Source organism: Podarcis tiliguerta, assembly GCF_965153285.1.
Source record: "Podarcis tiliguerta genome assembly, chromosome: 14".
Classification (NCBI taxonomy): Eukaryota; Metazoa; Chordata; class Lepidosauria; order Squamata; family Lacertidae; genus Podarcis; species Podarcis tiliguerta.
The window spans coordinates 47,957,804-47,980,508 of NC_139547.1; the positions used below are offsets into that span (position 1 = coordinate 47,957,804).

At 49.9% G+C, this 22,705-nt stretch overlaps 1 protein-coding gene across 1 annotated transcript in view; it reads right to left on the reverse strand.

The window, feature by feature from the left end:
* RAI1 (retinoic acid induced 1) overlaps positions 1 to 17,419 on the reverse strand; it is a 236,945-nt gene extending 219,526 nt beyond the window's left edge. Inside the window, exon 1 of the mRNA XM_083413305.1 lies at positions 16,961 to 17,419. The gene's annotated coding sequence lies outside the window, so the exon portion shown is untranslated. The remainder of the gene's footprint in view (positions 1 to 16,960) is intronic.
* Between the last annotated feature and the right edge of the window lie 5,286 nt (positions 17,420 to 22,705).

Below are 22,705 nucleotides of genomic sequence, written 5' to 3' on the forward strand. Positions count from 1 at the left end.
GCTCCTCCGCGGCTTGGCCAGGACAGTTGGGTGGGCAGAGGAAACGCTTAACGGGTACAACCGAGTCTCCAAATTAAGAGCAGAAGCCTGGGGGGAGAGGCAGAACCCCGAAGATGGAGTGGGGGGAGAGAGAGAGAGCTCAGGCAGCGCTGAGATGCTGCATTTGCTGCCCCGACTCTTCCCCGGTGGCTTTGCGGTATAATCTGGGGCTCGTTCCAGCTCCGCCGCAGCTGGAGGCAGCAGGTTTGTCAATGGCATTTGCTGCCGAGCGGCTGACATTGAACACAGCCAGTCAGAACATCTCGCTGGCAGCAGGAGCAGAGGCACCATCAGCAGAGAGCGGGAGGGAGGTGTCGAAGCGAAAGTGTCAGCCAGACAGCTGCTGCCTCCTCCTCCTCCTTTCTTCCTTCTTGGGGGGGTGTTTCCACCCCCCCTGTTTTGTTTGTCAATCAAACAGATTGCTTCTCTCTCTCTCTCTCTTCCTCCCTTGCCTTCCCCTTCTCCTTCCTGCAGGCCAATTGTTTCTGCTCCTGGAAGATAAGGGCTCAACGCTGGCTAGATTTGTATAGCTTAGCTGCATCTTGGAGAGATGTGGAAAAGCAAGGAATTGTGTGTTTTGGTGGCTTCCCTCTGTCTCTCCCCCTCCCGCTTCCCTGCCTTCCTTCGCACGCACCCCCAACCCGTCCCCCTCCTCCTCTTCCCCCTCCTGATCTTTTGCCTTGAGCTACTTTAGCCTCACAGCTCTCTTGCTATTTAATCTCCATCTCTCCCTCTGGGCCCCGGGAGGGCTCTGTCGCATCCTTCTCTTCGCACCAGCTGCCTGGAGAGAGGAGTCCTTCTGACATCCCCTCGGCCCCTTGGTACCTCTTTCCCCCCCACCTCCCTCCCTCTCTTCCCTTTCCTCACTTCTCCTTTCATATTCCAAAGGAACACTTGAAGGCAGAATCGTGAGGCAGGAATGAAAGCAAAGAGGAGGACAGAGCCTGTCTTAGGTACCAGGTTCAATCCGCCCACGTTCCCAGGTAGGGCTGAGGAAAGACCTTGGTCCCTGAGAACCTCTGCCAATCAGTAGACCAGTGGTCCATGTTTGTTATAAGACGGGTTCCTCATGTTCCCACATCTCTGGGGAAGCATCGCAGCTCTGCAGGTTCAATTCTCGGCGTAGGGTTAGGAGAGGCACCCACCCACCCATTCAAAACCCCGGAAGCCATTGCTAGCTAGGGGCTGTTCACAATTCCACTTCGCCTGCCGCTTTCCCATGGGGAAACCTGCTCCCAATGCTGAAACGTCAGTTGGGTTTGCTGGGGGTTGATTTCTGATCCAGTTTGAAGGTAAAAAGCAGGGGCAAATGGAAAATCACTCGGACCAGCGCCCCAAAAGCATGAGACAAGCAGAAAGCTTCTCAGACCTGTGTTTTTAGGCACTGGGCAACCAGAATAGTGGGTGGGTCCTTAGTGTGAACACTACTGTATGCTTGTGAAACACGGACCACTTATAAACACCATCTCCAACTCCTCGAAAGATTCCATCAACGGTGTCGCCGAAAAATTCTACACATCACTTGGGAAGACAGGTGAGCTACTGCAAAGCAGAGATCGCCAGTGTCGAAGCAATGATTCTTCAACATCAACTTCGTTGGACTGGTCATGTTGTGCAGATGCCTGATGTTCATCTTCCAAAGCAACTACTCTATTCCAAACTTAAAAATGGAAAGCGTAATGCTGGTGGTCATCAAAAGAGGTTTAAAGACTCTCTCAAGGCAAATCTAAAAATTGTAGTATAAACACCCACAACTAGGAAACACTGGCCTGTGAGCGCTCCAGTTGGAGAACAGCCTTTACCAAAGGAGTCATGGGCTTTGAAGACGCTCGAACTCAGGATGCAAGGGAGAAACGTGCTAAGAGGAAGGCATGCTTGACAGACCCTCACCATGATCAACTCCCAACTGGAAACCTCTGTCCCCACTGTGGAAGGACATGTGGATCCAGAATTGGCCTCCACAGTCACTTATGGATTCATTGTTAAAACCGTGCTTATGGAAAACAATCTTACTTGGCTATGAGGGATCGCCAAAGAAGATGTCTGAGCTAGATGAAGCAGCAGCCTGGCTCAGGGCAACGCAGTTCCGTACGCTCAAATACCAAATCCAAGAGCACCAACCAGACTCCAATGTGTGCATCTCTTTGCCACTCTGCTCATGGTAACTGGCTGCCCTTGCCCCCATCCACCATACCTTCAGGAGGGCCCATAACTCGGTGGAAGGGGCACATCCTTGCCATGCTAAAATTCTCAGGGTCAATGCTGGCATTCCCAGTTGGAAGGGTCAAGGTAGCAGGTCGTGGGAAAGACTTCCTAGAATGAGGACTGTAGAGCTGGAAAGTCTAGAGGGACAAATGCAACACAACTTCCTAAGTTATCAAAGACTATTCCAGGAAGCCCTAACCATGACCAAGGTGGCAACTCACATGAGCGTGGCACCTTGAGACCCTTTCCCCCCAGCCCAGTTTGCCATGAGCCCCATGGAAACATCCTGGCAGGAGGGGAAGGCCAGAGGGGAAGGAGGGGTGGAAAAAGATTGGGGAACTGGGAGGAGCCCAACCCAGGGGAGGAGACCCGGAGGAATGGGATGGGATGAGGACCTCATCGCACTAGAACTCCTGGAAGCTGAATGTTGGAAGATTCAGGACAGGTAAAAGGAAGCAGCCTGTTCCCAAAATGCCGAGTGAAACTTTGGAACTCACTGCACCAGGAGGCAATGATGCCCACTGCCTTGGACTGGCGGGACGCAGAGGAATGGGGGGAGGAAGCAGCTGGGGAACTACCACCACCCCAAGGGGAAAAGACTCAGAGCCCGGGGAGTGGTGGTGGGACAACGATGAGAGGTCAGAGAGAGGAGAGGGAGAAGAAGAGGTGTTGGAAGATGAAGGGGTAACAAGGCTTTTATGCAATCCTACTGGGAGTAGATGGGACGCGGGTGGCACTGTGGGGAAAACCTCAGTGCCTAGGACTTGCCGATTGCATGGTTGGCGGTTCGAATCCCCGCGGCGGGGTGAGCTCCCGTCGTTCGATCCCAGCTCCTGCCCACCTAGCAGTTCGAAAGCACTCTTAAGTGCAAGTAGATAAATAGGGACCGCTTTATAGTGGGAAGGTAAACGGCGTTTCCGTGTGCGGCTCTGGCTTGCCAGCTGCAGCTTCGTCATGCTGGCCAAGTGACCCGGAAGTGTCTTCGGACGGTGCTGGCTCACGGCCTCTAGAGCGAGATGAGCACGCAACCCTAGAGTCGGACACGACTGGCCCGTACGGGCAGGGGTACCTTTACCTTTTTACTGGGAGTAGGGGCTTGAACCTGCAACTTTCCACATGCAACGCAGCTGCTCTCACACTGAAGGCCCAAGAACCAATGGGATTTCTCCTCTGACAGAAAGATCCTTCCTGCGGACTGGCTGGGTTTTGCATTAATTCTCCAGCCCTCGGGAGCAGAGGAAAAGCAGCTCTCTCCTTTAACTCTGGAGCATGGCACCAAGTTAGGCACTGGCTCCTGTATGAAGGGCAAGATCCAGTCAATTAATTTTGCTCGGGGTGTGTGGGGAGAGCGAAAGCAGGGGAGAAAGTCTGTCTTTATTGCCCTTTCATGCCTCCGGTATAGATTTTCCCTGCTCGTCTCAAAGGGAGAATAAAACCCGGCTTGGCCTTTTTACTTTTACTTTTCAAAAGCCTCCCCTTCGCCCCAGTCCGTCTGATTTTCTGCAATCTGCTGTGTTTTGCTGTGCAGAGATGTGCGGGTTTTTGGTTTTTTTTAAAGAAGGACACAGGTGTCATAAAGGCTCTGGGAACGGCTTCTGCTCTGAGCAAGAGCTGTGAGAGCCCCAGCCTTGGAGACGAACACCTGAAATGGGTGCAGTCAAGGTCACAGACGCCGGCCTATTTGGCAAAGTGGCGCAAACCAAAGAGGCCTCTGCGCCCGACAAAAGCAATGTCTCCCGGCAGAAAACAACCCAGGCCGCCCGACTGAAAGCCGTTTCGTGACGGTGGTGGCTGCTAACGTGGGTCGGCCCGGGCTGCGTGGACTACAACTCCCAGCAGGCCATGTGCCATCTTGATTTGAGCAGCTTCAGCAGCTGCCGAAATCAAGATGGCACATGGCCTGCTGGGACTTGCAGTCTCCGAGAGTCGGGGCCTACTCACCTCGAGACGGGTCCGCTTCCGTGCAAACAAAATGGCTGACTGGCAGGGTCCGATTGGGGCCTTAAACTTAGCCGGTCGGCTTGTTTCGACACGGACAAAAGCAATTAAAAAAAGAGATTCGCCGGTATTGTTTCAGCTGGCATTGATTTTCACCAGGAGATATCTGGAGAACGGCTTAAACAAAAAAGGATGCTGAAGGAGTCATACCACCTAACATCTGAAAGCTGAAAAACAGACACACTCGCTTGGCTTGAGTGTTTTTTCAACTGTGTTCCAGGGACCTTGGGATTCCTTGAAATCTGCTCCTCCAGAGCAAGGTCAACAACAGCAGGCTCGCTTCCGTCGCAGGTAGCCAGTCCACGGCTATTGATCCACCGCTGGAATGGAGGAGGTGCATGCCAGGGTGCACTCTCGAGGCCAGACAGCACGTGACATTAATTGCATGGAAGCAATTAGCATAGACATTAAAAGAAAAATAGCCACCAGAGAGACTTGTTAGGACGGAGGGGTGGCGCTGATTCTTTGCCCCCGGGATATGGCTCTATTAAAACATCCACTGCGCCACCCACACAATAGCTCCCTCCAGACCTATGTCACGTTTGAATCTTCTGCAAGCCACCTTGGAGATCACTGGATCGAAAGGCGGAGTATAGATCTCCCAAGCACATAAATGCAGCTTAAAAAGCATGAAGTGGGAGGCATGAGAGGGAGACGTCTCCTCAGCAGAGATGTCGATGTGGTTTTGAGTCCATTTATTATATTTCTTTGCCGCTTTCCCTTCAAATGAATCGCAAAGCAGCTTTCAAACAATAGAGCCATCACAAATATAGAAGCATACGTAGGATGATGAACAAACCATCAGTAAAGCGATCACAAACATTGGAAGGGATTTGCCAAAGGTATAGAGTCTGAAAATCGCTGCAGTAGGAGAACAAGGAATTTCACCATTAGACGTGGATCTCAATTAGCAAAATACAGAATTCAGGTTGAGTATCCCTGCTTTGCTGAATCCTGCTGAATCTGGCAGTTGTAACATAGTCAGCTTAAAAAAAGAGAAAAATCTGTTGAAAACAACCACAGCAGGCTAGGAAATTTTCATTGTTGTCATGTTGAGAGGCATTGGATATTCTCACAAAAATCTGCATTTTTGTATATTATTATTATTTAGCAGCATTTTCACAGTCTTATTCCTATCCATCTACATGTCCCCAGTGTTTTCTTTAGCCAGTCCTTGCCATCTCAAGTCCTACAATACAGGGTGCAAACGAGAACAAAAGATACGCATAGGTGAACAGTAAAACGGCAGTGCAACTTCTATACTGCAAAACCCATCATGCACCACGACAGCCAGCTAGAAAGCATAACAAGGACGACTGCGCTTAGTAAGGCTACAAACCCTATGATGCACCAACCTGCAAGTGAAAGAACATGCAGAGAAACATCCAGCGCCTTCAGTTAACGTGAATAGCTGAAAACAAGGTAAAACCAGACACCCTGCGGGAACCAGCCGAACGGAAATCTGCACAAGTCATCAACTTATAAAACATGGGAGAAACAGGCACACAGACATAACCAGCAGGAATTAAAATTGGGCGAGAGATTTTCTGCAGCCATCAACTGCCTTTCTACCTCCACCACCAGCTACCCTCCCCGGCAAGAGTTTGCCAAGCGGACGCCATGACTCTCAAAGCAATTAAACCAGTTATGTAATCAACAAAGACCACCAAGCAAAGACCCTTAGGCAGGTACCTTGGCATTGTTGGCTGCTACACATGGATGGCCCTTCTGTAAAACTCAGGCTGAAGACATCAATGTGAGCTCAATAGGATAGGGGGAAGTAGGATGTAAGAAAACGAAGGAATGCTTAGAAATGCAAAATGGCAACTCTAGAATGGGAGCTCTTGAGGTCTGGCAAGACGTGGATATAATCAGATAGGATCTAAGTGCTTGCTATCTTGAGAGAAGACACTCATGTCTGCAAAGAACCTTAGTAGGGCATTAATAAAGGTCCAGTGCTGAGGGCCTTCTGGCCCTCACTGCGAGAAGCCAAGTTACAGGGAACAAGGCAGAGGGCCTTCTCGGTAGTGGCACCCGCCCTGTGGAATGCCCTCCCACCAGATGTCAAAGAGAACAACAACTACCAGACTTTTAGAAGACATCTGAAGGCAGCCCTGTTTAGGGAAGCTTTTAATGTTTATTGGATTATTGTGTTTTAATATACTGTTGGAAGCCCCCAAGATTGGCTGGGGAAGCCCAGCCAGATGGGCGGGGTATAAAAAATAATAATAATAATAATAATAATAATAATTACTATTGGAGGCCGGACATCTGCAGGCACGCTTCCCACCAAGCATGGAAAGGAATAGCCAACATGGTAGCCTTGGGATGTTGCTGGATTCAAACTCCCAACATGGCCAAGGGATCATGAGTGATGGGAGCTGGGAGTTCAACAAAATCTGGAGGAAGACACTAGGCTGCGGAAGGCTGATCAGTGGAGGCTGGTCTATGGGGACAAAGACAGGCCTGCCCCTCCAATCTCAGTCTGGCCTTCCGCCACCTTCCTGCTTTCTGAATTGCATCCAGTCTAGGGGGTAGCCATAATAATAATAATAATAATAATAATAATAATAATAATAATAATAATAATTTATTATTTGTACCCCGCCCATCTGGCTGGGTTTCCCCAGCCACTGTGGGCGGCTTCCAACAAAGATGAAAAATACACTAAAATGTCACATATTAAAAACTTCCCTGAACAGGGCTGCCTTCAGATGTCTTCTGAATGTCAGGTAGTTGTTTATCGCTTTGACATCTGATGGGAGGGCGTTCCACAGGGCGGGCGCCACTACTGAGAAGGCCCTCTGCCTGGTTCCCTGTAACCTGGCCTCTCGCAGTGAGGGAACCGCCAGAAGGCCCTTGGAGCTGGACCTCAGCTTCCCCTTATTTCCTTGTTCTGGCATTGCCCCTTGCAGAACTCAGCAGCAAGCAGGAAGGGGGCCAAGCTAGAATCAGTGGGCTCCAGAGCTCTGAATGGCATGGGCTCCACCAGTCCTAGAATCAGAGTTGGGAGAGAAGCATGAGGGTCATCTGGCCCAACCCACTGCAATGCAGGAATCTTTTGCCCAACGAGATTAAGAGTGGTCACCACCAAGGCTGGTGCGTGTCTCCAGGAGGATGGAGGATCCGAAACACTTTTACATCACCTAGTAGGATTTTTATTTCCTAGGCTAGTTTGGGCTTAAGTTGCTCAGTATTCACCATCCACGCCAGCTCAGGTAAGGCAAGTGTCTTAATTTATATTGGCGCATCATTTCTGTCTCTTATTCTATACAGTGGTACCTCGGGTTACATACGCTTCAGGTTACAGACTCCGCTAACCCAGAAATAGTACCTCGGGTTAAGAACTTTGCTTCAGGATGAGAACAGAAATTGCGCGGCGGTAGCGGGAGGCCCCATTAGCTAAAGTGGTACCTCAGGTTAAGAACAGTTTCAGGTTAAGAACAGACCTCCAAAATGAATTAAGTTCTTAACCCGAGGTACCAGTGTACCTTGCTTTTCAAACAGCTTAGTTCTCGAACATTTTGGCTCTGAACAATGCAAACCCAGAAGTGACTGTTCCGGTTGGCGAACGTGCTTCGGATCCCGAATGTCTGACAGGGCTTCCGATTGGCTGCAGGAGCTTCCTGCAGCCAATCAGAAGCCACACATTGGCTTCGGACATTTTGGAAGGCGAACGGACTTCCAGAAGGGATTCCGTTTGACTTCCAAGGTACGACTGTGTATTGTTTGTTTGATTTGCATATGGCCTGATGAAATACCCTGCTGCTGCCCTTTTCGGCGATTAGTTTTTATTTTATTTTGAAGCAACCGTATATTGAACCAGATCTTTCTTCCGCCAAGCCCAGAATTCCCTGCTCTTAATTGGCAATGGCTTTCAGGGACTTGTGAGCAGCCTTTCCTAGCCCTGGATCCTTTTAATTACAGGTGCTCAGGGCTGAATCTGGGACCCTCTGTATGGTAAGCATGGATGATGACAACCGAGCGATGGTCCGTCGTCTTATTGCTTTTCAATGGCAGCATCAGCGATACTATTGTGCGTTGCCTAGACAGCGCTAAAAGCCTGCCCGCTCTCCACCTCGCCACCTTTTGCGACACAGCCTGGCACTTCTAGGTCTCTTCCGGAGCAAGATCAGACTGCTCCGCTGTGCCCTGCTGAGAGAACCCGATGCCTTGCTGCTTGCATGCTGGGTGCGCAGCGCCTGCAGAGAGAGGGAGAATGTCTGGTGAGATCCTGTCTCTCCGCTGGTGCAGCCTGTGCAAGGGAGGACGAGGGCAGCGAGCGGCAGACAGAAGAGACCTGGAATGAACAGCGCCATCGGAGGCCATGCGGCCTGCATAGCTGCAGACATCTTGCCTTACGCATTTCTTTCAAAAGAAGGAATATACTGTGGTACATGACACCAGTCAAGCTAGCAAAAATCTATCATTTGCCCGATAATAAATGCTGGAAATGTAAAGAAACTGAAGGCACATTCTTTCACCTTTGGTGGACATGCCCAAGGATTAAGACCTTCTGGGAAATGATCTATAATGAAATGAAAAAGGTGTTTCAATATACTTTCCCGAAGAAACCAGAGGCCTTTCTCCTGGGCATGGTCGGCCAATTGGTGCCAAAGAAGGATAGAACTTTCTTTATGTACGCCACAACAGCAGCAAGAATACTTATCGCAAAGTATTAGAAGACACAAGATCTACCCACTCTGGAAGAATGGCAGATGAAGGTGATGGACTACATGGAATTGGTGGAAATGACCGGCAGAATCCGAGACCAGGGAGAAGAGCTGGTGGAGGAAGATTGGAAGAAATTTAAAGACTATTTACAGAAATATTATAAAATTAATGAATGTTAGAATGATGTTGGATTGAGGTTAAAGGGTTATTAGTAATAATGTGGTGAAGGAATATGGAAAAATGGATGGTTAAAAGATGAAAAACTAAAGGTATAATATACTAAGATAAAGATAAGGATAAGGTAGAGGGAAGGGATTTGCTGATTAAATAATTGAACTGGAATACAGAGAGGGGAGGTGTGGGGAAGTCCGGGAAACAAGCAAATGCAAGAAATATTATGAAAATTGAATTGTTTTTACTTTTTTGTATTTTTCTTTTTCTTCTTTTATGTGAAAATCTTAATAAAAATATTATTAAAAAAAAACAAAAGAAGGAATATACTGCATACTCTAGTTATCTCTCGCTTGGACTACTGCAAAGTGCTCTACCTTTGAAGGTGACTCAGAAACTACAACTAATCCAGAATCCGGCAGCTAGACTGGTGGCTGGGAGCGGCCGCCGAGACCACATAACACCGGTCTTGAAAGACCTGCACTGGATCCCAGTATGCTTCCAAGCACAATTCAAAGTGTTGGTGTTGACCTTTAAAGCCCTAAACAGCCTCGGTCCAGTAGACCTGAAGGAGCGTCTCCACCCCCATCGTTCTGCCCGGACACTGAGGTCCAGTACTGAAGGCCTTCTGGCGGTTCCCTCACTGCGAGAAGCCAAGTTACAGGGAACCAGACAGAGGGCTTTCTTGGTAGTGGCACCTTCCCTGTGAAACGCCCTCCCATCAGATGTCAAAGAGAACAACAACTACCAGACTTTTAGAAAACATCTGAAGGCAGCCCAGTTTAGGGAAGCTTTTAATGTTTAATAGACTATTGTATTTTAATATTCTATTGGAAGCCACCCAGAGTGGCTAGAGAAACCCAGCCGGATGGGTGGGGTATAAATAAATTATCATCATCATCATCATTGCAAATGATAACAAAAACAAAAACAAAGCCTCAAAAGAGGTTTACTGGAAAAAATTAAGCAGTAAGGCTACCGGGAAAAACAGTTCATAGAATTGTAGAATTGGAAGGGACCCCCAAATGTCATCTATTCCAACCCCCTGCAATGCAGGAGTCTCAACTAAAGCATCCATGACAGACGGCCACCCAACCTCTGCTTGGAAACCTCCAAAGAAGGAGAATCCACAACCTCCCAAGGGAGACCGTTCTACGGTCGAACAGCTCTGTCAGAAAGTTTTTAAGCAACTTTTGAAAAGCATTCAGAATCAGTGATAAGCTAAACACAGATCCGAGCACAGGTCAGTGTTCTAGATATCTGGGTAAAGGTAAAGGTACCCCTGACCGTTAGGTCCAATCGTGGACGACTCTGGGGTTGTGCGCTCATCCCGCTCTATAGGCCGAGGGAGCCGACGTTTGTCTGCACACAGTTTTCCCGGGTCATGTGCCCAGCATGACTAAGCCGCTTCTGGAGAACCAGAGCAGCGCACGGAAACGCCATTTAGGTTTGTCTAAAGAAAAATGTTTTCAGCAGGCAGTGAAGACGCTTGACTTATATCAAGAGCCAGGGTGTAGGCCACAGTGTAGGCAGACCTAGAACAAAGAAGCTGCCCTATACTATTAAACTATTTGTTCATCTTGCCCTGTAAGGAAAAGGTAAAGAACCCCTGGTCCAGTCAAGGCGACTATGGGGTTGTGGTGCTCATTCCGCTTTCAGGCCGAGGGAGCCGGCATTTGTCCACAGACAGCTTTCCAGGTCATGTGGCCAGCATGACTAAACTGCTTCTGGCATAATGGGACACTGTGACAGAAACCAGAGCAGTGCACGTAAACGCTGTTTACCTTCCCACCACAGTGGTACCTATTTATCTACTTGCTTTCGAACTACTAGGTTGGCAGGAGCTGGGACAGAGCAATGGGAACTCACCACCGTCATAGGGATTCGAACCGCCGACCTTCTGAACGGCAAGCCCAAGAGGCATGGTGGTTTAGACCACAGCACCACTGACGTCTATCCCTGTACCGCCTACCCTGACTGGCAGCATCTTCCCAGCGTCTTAGGCAGCGTAGGGTCTTCCCTGCTGTTTGACCCCTTGCAAAACATAGGCTCAGAACTGACCTACAGTCCCCCCTTAAGGAAGGCGACTAGGTGAAAACATGCTTTGGGGAAGTTGATTAAGTGGGTGTTGCTAGAGGGTACGTCCATGGGCCCTAGAATTTGTGTGTGTGTGTGTGTGTGTGTGTGTGCCCCAAATGTTTCTTGATGTGCAATGAATTCAGAGGAAACCGAATAGCAAGGATGATCTCAGTTTCTGGGTAGAATATTAAGTTGGGGAAATAAATTAATTTAAGAGGACTTTATCTAGAGATGATTTGGGCTTAATGAATGGGACTAATTGAAAAGGAATTGAATTGATTTGGAGCAGGATCTGTTGGGAAATTAATTGGGGACAAATGAATTGAGTAGGAACTGATTTGGGATGATTTGGGGGTGGGGGGCAGATTAATTGTGCTTATCTGGGGCGATACGGATAGGAAATTAGCAGGCTCGCCTTGTGCCGCCATTCAAATTCTAAACCTGCATCTGTACATAGAAAATGGGATGCAAATTTTTGTCCCCTTGGCCCATGCCCGGTATCTTTCGACGCCCCTGGTGATTTGGAACGGAGAAATGGCAGGTGGGGAAGGGTTAAGCACAGGCACTCCTACACAACTGCTTCTCGCTTCAAATTCCACCTCCCCACGTGGCTTTGCACTTTTAGAATAAACACCGGAATCCAGCTGCTCACTGCGACACATTAAGTATCCCCTGGCTTAGCAATTCCAAGTTCAGGACTGCATTCCCAACTTTTCCCAAGAGAAAACAGGGATACCATTGTAGCGTCACTGCTCTCATGCCCAGGGCCTCTCCGCTGTGCTTTCCCAAAGGCTCTCCTCCAACCACGGCAGGCTGCATTCATGGACTCTGATCTGCAGTAACACTGTCCTGCGCCGATTTTCAAAGCGGCTCCTCTTTCTTTGGGTCAAAAGGTACGCCAAGAAGTGAACGTTCTTGTCCCGTGCTTCGTTATCAGCAGATTGAAATCGACCTCCCCAGCTGAGGGGTGAGAAATGACAGGCTGTGTACAGCACATTGCTCCTTGGGGTTCGCGCGCATGAATTTATGCACACGTCCACTAGAGGGGAGCTGAAGCCTCTCCACACTCGCGGGTGCTGCTGCCGGCGCCGGGATGGCAAACCTGGGGCACCCCAGACTCCAGCTCCCATCTGCCCCAGCCAGCAATGACAACGGTCAGGAATAGGACTTAGAATCAGAGAATTGCAGAGTTGGAAGAGATTCTGAGGGTCATCTAGTCCAACCCCCAGGAATATGCCACTATCCCATTCAGGGATCGAACCTGCAACCCTGGCATTATCAACACCACGCTCTGACCAACTGAGCTATCCAGGGAGCTTTCGCCTAGCAAAAACTTTGAGAACCTAAAGAAGAAAAGTCACGTGATCCAGGGACTGCCTGCATATATATTGGAATATTCCTGCCGCATTTTCTTAATGGCGCCTTCTCTTGCCCAGGCTGCACAGAAAAAGCATTTTGGTTCTTGAAATTTGTTCCGATTGTGCAGATAAAATATAACTGATAGAATCCTACAGTAGGGTTACCAGATGTCCCCGGTTCCCGGGGACAGTCCCCGGATTTGCAAATCTGTCCCCGGACAAATGCTGTCCCCGGAATGTCCCCAGATTTGCAAATCTGTTCCCGGGAAACACGGCAGTGGCAGCCCCAGCAGCCCAGAGCCAGCCTGGTAGTGCAGTTGGCTCTGGCTGGCTTCAGGAGCTGCTCACTGCCATGGCACCAGCCATTTTTCCTCGCCGGAAATCCCCATATGATGTGTCTTGTGCACAACAGATCATATGGGGACTTCCGGCAAGGAAAAATAGCAGGCAACATGGCAGTGAACAGCTCCTGAAGCCAGCCAGAGCCGAATGCGCTACTAGGCTGGCTCTGGGCTGCTGACTGCCGCTGCCGCCACCACTGCCGAAGGGGAACCGGGGACATTCAGCAGTACAGATCTCCTGCCCCCTGCCCCCTTTGTTTTGACCAATCAGGGGAGGCTCAGGAGTTACGGACGGGCGGCCATTGCCCAGTTTCTTAAAAACTGCACATTTATGTTTCACAGGGTGCGAAAGAAGGGCTTTGCACTTTGCCTGGCAGAGAAACTGTGCGCCTAGTCACGGACAGGCGGCGCACTGTTGCCCAGTTTTTAAAAAACTGCACATTTATGTTTCACAGGGTGCGAAAGAAGGGCTTTGCACCTTGCCTGGCAGAGAAACTGTGCGCCTAGTCATGGACGGGCGGCGCGCTGTTGCCCAGTTTTTAAAAAACTGCACATTTATGTTTCACAGGGTGCGAAAGAAGGGCTTTGCACCTTGCCTGGCAGAGAAACTGTGCGCCTAGTCACGGACGGGCGGCGCGCTGTTGCCCAGTTTTTAAAAAACTGCACATTTATGTTTCACAGGGTGCGAAAGAAGGGCTTTGCACCTTGCCTGGCAGAGAAACTGTGCGCCTAGTCACGGACGGGCGGCGCGCTGTTGCCCAGTTTTTTTAAAAACTGCGCATTTATGTTTCACAGGGTGCAAAAAAGGGCTTTGCACCTTTATACAATATGCATGTGTGCTTGGGCCCAGGGTCTTTTGCCTCACCATCCCCACTGCTGACTCCCTCTTGCTACTCAGCTTCAAAAAAATATTTTTTTTTAATCCCCAGATTCATTGAAAAAAATCTGGTAACCATATTCTATAGGATGGTGTGTTAGTGCGTGTCCAGATGGTGGAAGTGTCAGGAGTCATCCAGGAATCTTCACCCGGTCACAAGTGGTCGAAATCCAGGTGAAAAACGCGCCTGGCACCTGGCCAATTTCGAACACTGCACCCCAGCAGGCCAATGTTCAGGGACGGTGGGAATTGCAGCCTAACCACTTGCACAGGGCAACAAGCTTCCTACCCCTGGTGTAGCGAGATGGCTTTAAATAAGAACCAGCCAGTTACATGGAAAAGTCTATGTCGTGCCTATTTGTCCGGCTAATTAAGGAACCTCCAGGTCCAGAAGCCATATACCTGAGAGTAACAGATACAGGGGAACAGGCTCACTTGTAGGGCTCACCTGCAGGTTCAGGTGGACCTTGACCCAAAGCAGCCCTGACTCGAGGCCAGTGGGTGTGGACCGTGTTTACCTGTGCTCACTGAACGGTAGACGTATTTCCTACGCAAGAAGCATGGCCAGGTCAAATGCAACTTTTAAAACCAGCACGTAGATTTGTCGCAATGCCCTTATGCGCAGGAATTGCATACACACAGCCAATATATTTGCAGTTCATGCACACCCACACTGAAGGGTACGCATATGCAGTTATGACACATGGGCTTTTCACGAAGGGAAGATGCACAGCGGCCCACAGGGCTGAAGCAACTACACTTTGCACATGCTCAGAAGACACAGGGCGGTTTATCACCAGAGCCACAAAAGGCAGTTGTATGCTAAGCTATGTGAGTTGGGGCATCCCCTCTTCAAAAATCTCTTTTCCCAGTTATATTTTGTTAAATTTTCAAAGTTTCACGTATACACTCCAATGCATAACATTTCTTCTTTTGTTTTGCCAACTTCCCACCCCGTTTCCCAGTGTTTTTATTTCTCTCCCTTTGTCGCACCTATCTTCTATCTCTTATACCGTGACAAAAATACAATAATCTCTCATTCCTTCTGTTGCTCTGAGTTCAAATCCTGCTCATGAGCTCATCGTACCATCCCCTCTTCAAAAATCTTGCCTCCTCTGAGAACTCAGGGAAGCCTTAGGCGACATTCCCACCCTCATCTGCCATGGGAGGATAATCTGGTCTACCTAACAGGACTGTTGTGAGTGCTTACTAAGATAATGGGAACCTATTTTGAGCTTCTTCCCTAAACACTATATGCATGTTAAATTTTATTTTTTTAAAATTATGGCATTAACCTTTTTTTTTGCTAAACCATCCAGAGAGCTTTTGTTAGCTGGTGGTACAGAAATACTGAAAAATAAAACACATAAGATGCGCTATCTTTATCATCGCCATTTCCTCGCTTGCCGCGACGATGATGGATGTTTATAAATCGCTGAGCCTCACCACAATGCCATCGCACTAGGCAGCAACGTTAAAAACAGTCCCTGAAATTAAAATTTAAAAGAAAACAAAACCAAACGCTGCCTGCGAGCAAACTCATCCTTCTGGGAAAGGGGAATAAATAAATAAACAAAAGCTTTCAGCATCAGAAGAAACGTCTGCAAAAACGAAGCAGCCTGCTTAGCGGGGCACTGTGCTCCCCAGACCACAACACCGCTGACGCCATCCGCCCCCATTCTGGGGCCGAGCAACGGATTCGGAAAACACCTTCCGGGGCCCAGGCCAAGCTGTGGGGCGCCCTTCCGATTTCTCCGCCTGCACCGTTGCAAGGAAGCCTGCAAAGCCTCTTTCAAAACAAGGCTCTCCAGCTGCAGGCCTAAACCCGCAAGCCCGAAATCACATCTCGCCTGTCATTCCGAGAGGCCCCTCTTCTTCCTAGGCCCCCTGAGCGGGTTTCTGGGGAGGGGGGTTGCAACTGGGAAAGCAAGCTTCCTTTCCAGCCCCCTCTTGCTCACAAAGCCCTGCCTGAGAAACTGAATACCCTTCCCACCCGACCCCCATCGCTCCCTGGACTGTGGTGGTGAGCTGGTCAGCCAAGGGCGAGGGAGACAAGGCCTCTGTGGGCACCCACCTGCCCCCTCTGCAAGGTTGGCATTTCGGCTAGGACCCCAGCCGGTGCCAAGGGTGCCAGCCACGTCCCCCATGGCACCGGCTGGCTCCTGGGTGCCAGGACTCTTCTGCCCCAAAGGCCTTGGCACCCCACGCAAACACACAAAGCCAAGAAACAAGCTGCTGTCTGGTCTCCCCTTCCTTTCCTTTCTTCCTCTCCCTCGCCACTTGGAGGTTTTCTCCCTTCTGCAAAAACAGCTTTTTCTCTTCCTGGAGGCAAAGCAAAACAAAGACGCACACTCACCAAGCCTCTGTTGGCTGCTGCTAGGCCCAGCCCCAGAGGATATTTTCGTTTTTCTGCATTCCTTTTCTACCCTCTCTCCAGCGGCTGATCTCTGGGGAAGGGTCCTCTTTCAGCTTGGGACCCCCAGAGGACAGGCCTGGCAAGCGAAAGGTCCCGGGTTCAAGCCTTGGCGAAAGGGCATGGCAATGGGGAAGCCCCTGCCAGTGTCAACAAAGCTAAGGGAGTCAGTGTGGGGCAGATTCCTGGGCTCTTTAGTGCACGACTCGAGGAGGGTATCCCGGACTCTGTGAGTCCTACTCAAGCGTAATTCAAACAGGGCACGTACCACCAAGAATAATCCCACCATATGTTACAGCACCCCCACCCCCGAGACCACCTAGGTTGCAGCCCACCACCGTAGCGCAAAAGAGGTGTGGTTATTTGATTTCCGTCCTTACCCACGCCAATTGGCCCTACCCTGGATCCCGAACGGATCTTTCACTTGGGTACTTTGGGGGCTGGGGGAATGCGAGAGATCAAGCCAAGGCACCCATCCTCCCCGCATCCCTCTCTCCATCCCGCTCCGTGTACGCATTCCCACGACCGCCTCGTTCCCTTCCGCGTCCATCGTTCCAGCGCCGCCGCTCCCCAACCTCCCCGATCCCCGCGATCCGTAACGCGCAAACGCCGCTCCCCGCGCAAGCAAGAATGCGAAAAATGCGCGCGCGCGTGGATGGCTCTGCGGGTCTGTGCGCGCGGCTCTGCGCCTCCTGACCCCGGAAGGCTGGTTTTCCCCCTCCCTCGCACCGCGCGATCCTCCCAACGCGCGCAGCAAACGGGTCCGGGAGGACCAGACGTGGGTCGCGGGCACCGCGGCTCTTACCTCGCGTCGCCTTCCCCGCCGCCCTCAGTGCGCGCAGGGAGCCGCCTGCTGCTGCTGTTGCCGCCGCCGCCGCCGATCGCCGGGGAAATCCGTGCCGGAGCCAGCCATCCTCCGAGGCGGATCCCGTCCGCTGCGCGCTGCCCGCGATCCGGAGGCTCGGGAGCGCAGGAGAAATCGGGGAGCAAGGGGGAAGGCTGCAAGGTTGGGGATGGGGCGCGAGGGGGTTTTGCGGGGTGCGGGGGTAAGGGTCGTGTGAACGGGGAAGGCGAGCCCGGTGCAGCCCCGTCAGCTCGCCAGCTTAAGCGCAGCAGCGGCGGCTGCGCCCCGGGGCCGGGCCCTGATCCTCGGCGGCTCTGTCTGCTGCTGCTGCTTCTTCAGCAGAGCCCGTCCTTGCCATAGCGCGGCGGGGAAGTGAAATCCCACACTGCACAGGAAGAGACCGAGGGAGAAAGAGGGAGGGAGGGAGATGGCGGGGGGGAGGGGGGAGAGAAGAAAGTTCAGAGGCAGAACTGGATGCTGTCGGAAACGCACGCTCCGATTTCCCCCCGGGGTGGGGGTGGGGGGCTGGTGGGGGTGGCGTGGAGAGCCAGGTGGCCTTGCCAAGGGCAACAGTGCCACCTGCTGGGGGGCTCGCGGCGCTTCTTTACTCCCCGCCCCCTAAGTGTGGGGGCAGGGAAAGGCTGCTCAGACTCCCCTCCGAGGAAAGGTTGCGGCGTTTTCTAGTTCCGGGCAGGTTCCAAGCCTGATGAGGAGCGGTTGAAGGAGCCGGGTATGTTTAGTTAGCCTGGGAAAGAGGAGATATGAGAGCCACATGGGCCTAGCCAGGATTTTTGTTTGGGGGGGGGGCAGAACCTCAGTTAGTTAAATATTTTTATTTATCCCCTTTTTATTTCCCCCCTTTGGCTATACCCACTGAGAGCCGCCTTCAGATATCTCAAGGTCTGTCACGTGGAAGAGGGAGCAAGCTTGTTTTCTCCTGCTCCGGAGGGTAGGACTCGAACCCATGGCTTCCACTTACAACTAAGGAGATTCTGATGCCACATCAGGAAGAACTTTATGGCAGGAAGAGCTGCTCGACTGTGGGACAGACTCCTACGAGAGCACATGGACTCTCCTTCCTTGGAGGCTTTTAAGCCGAGGCTGGATGGCCACCTGCCACGGAGGCTTCAGCTGAGATTCCTGCATTGTGGGGGTTGGACTAGATGACCCTCAGGGTCCCTCCCAGCCTTACAATTCTATGAGGAGGAGGGCAACCAAAATGGTCAAAGGCCTGGAAACGATGCCTTATGAGGAATGGCTAAGGGAGCTGGGCATGTTTAGCCTGGAGAAGAGGAGGTTAAGGGGTGATATGATAGCCATGTTCAAATATATAAAAGGATGTCATATGGAGGAGGGAGAAAGCTTGTTTTCTGCTGCTCCAGAGAAGCGGACACGGAGCAATGGATCCAAACTACAAGAAAGAAGATTCCACCTAAACATTAGGAAGAACTTCCTGACAGTAAGAGCTGTTTGACAGTGGAATTTGCTGCCAAGGAGTGTGGTGGAGTCTCCTTCTTTGGCGGTCTTTAAGCAGAGGCTTGACAACCATATGTCAGGAGTGCTCTGATGGTGTTTCCTGCTTGGCAGGGGGTTGGACTCGATGGCCCTTGTGGTCTCTTCCAACTCTATGATTCTATGATTCTATGATTCTCTCCTCAAACGTTTCAGACCAAGCACCCGCTTTTAACCCAAACATGCATTTGGGGACACCCGAATCTTTCACAGTAAATTCTGCAGGAAGGTCATGCTTCTGCAGCGACCCACCTTGAATCAGGTTGGAAACCAATAGATTCCTCCCCTCTCCTTTTTCCTATAGGGGCCAATATCTCACCTCTTGTAAACCGCTTTGTGTCTCCTTTGGCCGCCACTTTCCCCTCCTCTTAGAAGACAGCAAGGATTCTAACTGCTTCCAGTCTTCTTGGATTCGCTGGTGAAGCTGCTGAATCTCTGGGAGGTGAAAACAGTGACATCTATTCTGAGATAGCGGAGAAGAAAGAAGAAGAAATAAAAATGGACAATACAATACAAAAACACTACATAACACTAACACCTAACACTAACACATTAAACTAACAAAACAAAACAAAAACAATTTAAAACACATCAAACAATTTCAATATCTTATCTTCCATTCACTTATTTCAACGACCTCCTCACACCTCCCTTTTTGTATTCCACTTCTATTAATTGTTTCAGCAATTCCTTTCCATCTTCCTCTGTTTTCTATCCTATAATTATCTTAAAACATTCTAACCTTATTTTTCCCTTTAACACTCTATTGATCTATTTATACTTAATTCCTTATAACATTTCTACTAAAGCCATATAACTTCATTCCAACTTTGTTCTAACATTCATTAATTTTACAGTATTTCTGTAGATAGTCTTTAAACTTTTTCCAGTCTTCTTCCACCAACTCTTCTCCCTGGTCTCGGATTCTGCCAGTCATTTCCGCCAGTTCCACCCACAAGGTCAGGATCAGGCCATCAGGATGGGCTCCTCACTCTGCCCACACATTCTCCTTAGGCACTGCTAACATTTTCCTGCCATCTCTAGCTGTCAGCTTCATCAGTCGAGTCGAGACATCAGCAGGTACCTCCTTGCCATCAGCCGCCATCTGCTTTCCTGTCTGGCTTCAAAAAAAGATAGATGAATGAGAACCCCGAGCGAGCGCAGCTGTTAGAAGCAAGTCAGATACGAGGCGCCTCCCGCTGAGACCCGCAGACGGGTACTGCGTGCGTCTACTCAGAAGTAAAGCCGACTGTGTTCAAAGAAGCACCCTCGGGATTGCAGCCTTCGCGTTTTGCGGAGTTGAGAACATCAGGAGATGCTACTAGCCCAAAGGTGGAAAGAACCAACAGCCCCAACAAGGGAAGAATGGTAAGCCCAACTGCTGGACTGTGCTGAAATGGCAAAACTGACCGGGAGACTCAGGAATCAAGAAGATAATGACTTTAAAAAAGAATGGGGGAAATTCATAACTTACTTAGGAGACCATTGTAAACAAATAGAAACGTTAGCTGGACTTTAAAAATAACTTGTAAAGAAATGAAAGACAGAACGTTCCACCAAGTCGGGGCCACTACTGAAAAGGCCCTGGGCCTAGTTGAGACCAATCTAACCACCTTGCGACTTGGAACCTCCAAAATGTTGTCATTTGTGGACCTTAAGGTCCTCCGCGGGGCATACCAGGAGAGGCAGTCCCGTAGGTACGTGGGTCCTAGGCCGCATAGGGCTTTAAAGGTAAAAACCAGCACCTTAAACCTGACCCTGTACTCCACCGGGAGCCAGTGCAGTTGGTAAAGCACTGGATGAATGTGATCTTGTGGCAAGGACCTCATAGGGGGCCTCGCCGCGGCATTCTGCACCCGCTGGAGTTTCTGGGTCAGGAGACCCTACAACCTCCCAAGGGAGACAGTTCCACTGTCAAAGATCTCAGACTCTCCATTCTTGTATCCTGAAGCCATTGGTACCCCTTAGAGCAGGAGAAAACAAGCTTGTTCCCTGTGACAGCCCTTGAGATAGTTGGACTATCCTATCTCCTCTCAGTCTCCTCTTTTCCAGGCTAAACATACCCAGCTCCTTCAACCGTTCCTCATCAGGCTTGGTTTCCAGTCCCTTGATCATCTTGGTTGCCCTCCTCTGCACACATTCCCGCTTGTCAACATCCTTCTTAAATTGTGGTGCCCAGAATTGGATGCAATATTCTAGGCGTGGTCTGACCAATTGGGACAGTTGGAAGGAATGTCTCTGGCTTGCCCATAGGTCACACCTCCTTCCCAGGCTGGCTGGAGCGTAGCCTTTTGTACAGAGGTTAACATCCCATCCATTGCTATGGTCACTTTTTGCCTCCGGCCCCAGACACCCCCTGGAAGGCAGGCCCAGAAAGCTGCACCTGCGGCGATGCGGCCCCCTGGCTGAGAAAGGTTCCTCACCCCTATTTTAAATGGTTAGAGGAGGAGGACAGGTCTAGAAGAATAAAAGATAATATAATTATGATAATGCGGTTGGATTGCCAGGATAAAAATAAAAGGCAGCTGACTGTTTTCACCTTGGATGTTGGTAATAATGCCATTCAAAATCTGTTTAAAGGGTGGGTGGGGAACCGCAGACAAGCAATTTCTACTCAAGGAATGATTTGAGCAATAAAGGAGTTTTTTTGTTGTTCATCAGGACACTGATTCATAGTCCATAATACCCGAAGAATTAGGAAAGGGCAACTCAAATAACAACCTACAGTATCAGCAGATAATAAGTTTTGTAAGTGCATTATTCAGATCAAGGCACACAACAGCGTTAGAAAGGTGTTTTATAATCTAATCAAAAGGTTTCATTATCCAGGACAGAACAGATATTATTAAAACAGTTAATAATGGGACACTCTTAGAAGGTCAAGAGGAAGTCTGGCTTGCGGATGCAGTTCATGGACCGTTTGTCAATGACCTCAAACGCTTGCAACTTGTTTGTTGGTTTTTCCACGAAGTTCCGTGACATCACAGAAGTTCAGCCAATGGCTGGGACTGAGATTCATTGGCTGCTGTGGAGGTGACAAGGCAGTTTTAAACCTGCTCTATATGCAGTGGCATATACGACCTTGCAAGGCCGGCACAACAGTGAGGCCAGGTGAGGCAGGTGCAGGCTCGAGATAGTTGCGTTCTCCACTGCTGTACACCATCCACCCACTGCTTCTCTCTGGTCTCCTTTTACCCCACTCACTGGGGCAGGCATGTAAGGTGGAGGTGGGCAGACTGCAGAGGAGCAGGAGACAGGGGTGGGGAACATTTTCTGTACTGCAAAATATTCTGGCTCCCTGTCCCTCAAATGCTCAGCTCGGTCATCACCCCTTCCTGCTCATGAAATGAACTGTCTGTTGATGGAGGGACAATTTGCATCTTCATTGAGGTGCTAGGCTGAAAAGCCCCTCTCCCCAATAGCCCTCAATCTATTATTATTAATATTATTATTAAGCACCCTTTATCAAAAGACCTCAGGGCGGTGTGCAACGTTAGAGACACATTACAAAACATCAACGATAACACATAGTAAAAAGCATTCTGACAGACAGCCTAATAGTAAAATATCCATAATAAGAAGAGTCCTCTACTTCTTGGGAGAATAGCAATGACAAATCTTAAAAAGCATAGACATCACCTTGACAACAAAGGTCCGGATAGTTAAAGCCATGGTGTTCCCAGTAGTGATGTATGGAAGTGAGAGCTGGACCATCAAGAAGGCTGATCGCCGAAGAATGGATGCTTTTGAATTCTGGTGCTGGAGGAGACTCTTGAGAGTCCCATGGACTGCAAGAAGATCAAACCTATCCATTCTGAAGGAAATCAGCCCTGAGTGCTCACTGGAAGGACAGATCGTGAAGCTGAGGCTCCAATACTTTGGCCACCTCATGAGAAGAGAAGACTCCTTGGAAAAGACCTTGATGTTGGGAAAGATGGAGGGCACAAGGAGAAGGGGACGACAGGGTTGGACAGTGTTCTCAAAGCTACCAGCATGAGTTTGACCAAACTGCGGGAGGCAGTGGAAGACAGAAGAGCCTGGTGTGCTCTGGTCCAGGGGTCACGAAGAGTCGGACATGACTAAACAACTAAACAACCCCACACTTGCACAGACTGTAGATTATCCAATAGCCATGGACCTGGGTAAAGATGAATGTTTTTTGCCTGGTGTCTAAAGACACGTAATGATGGCGCC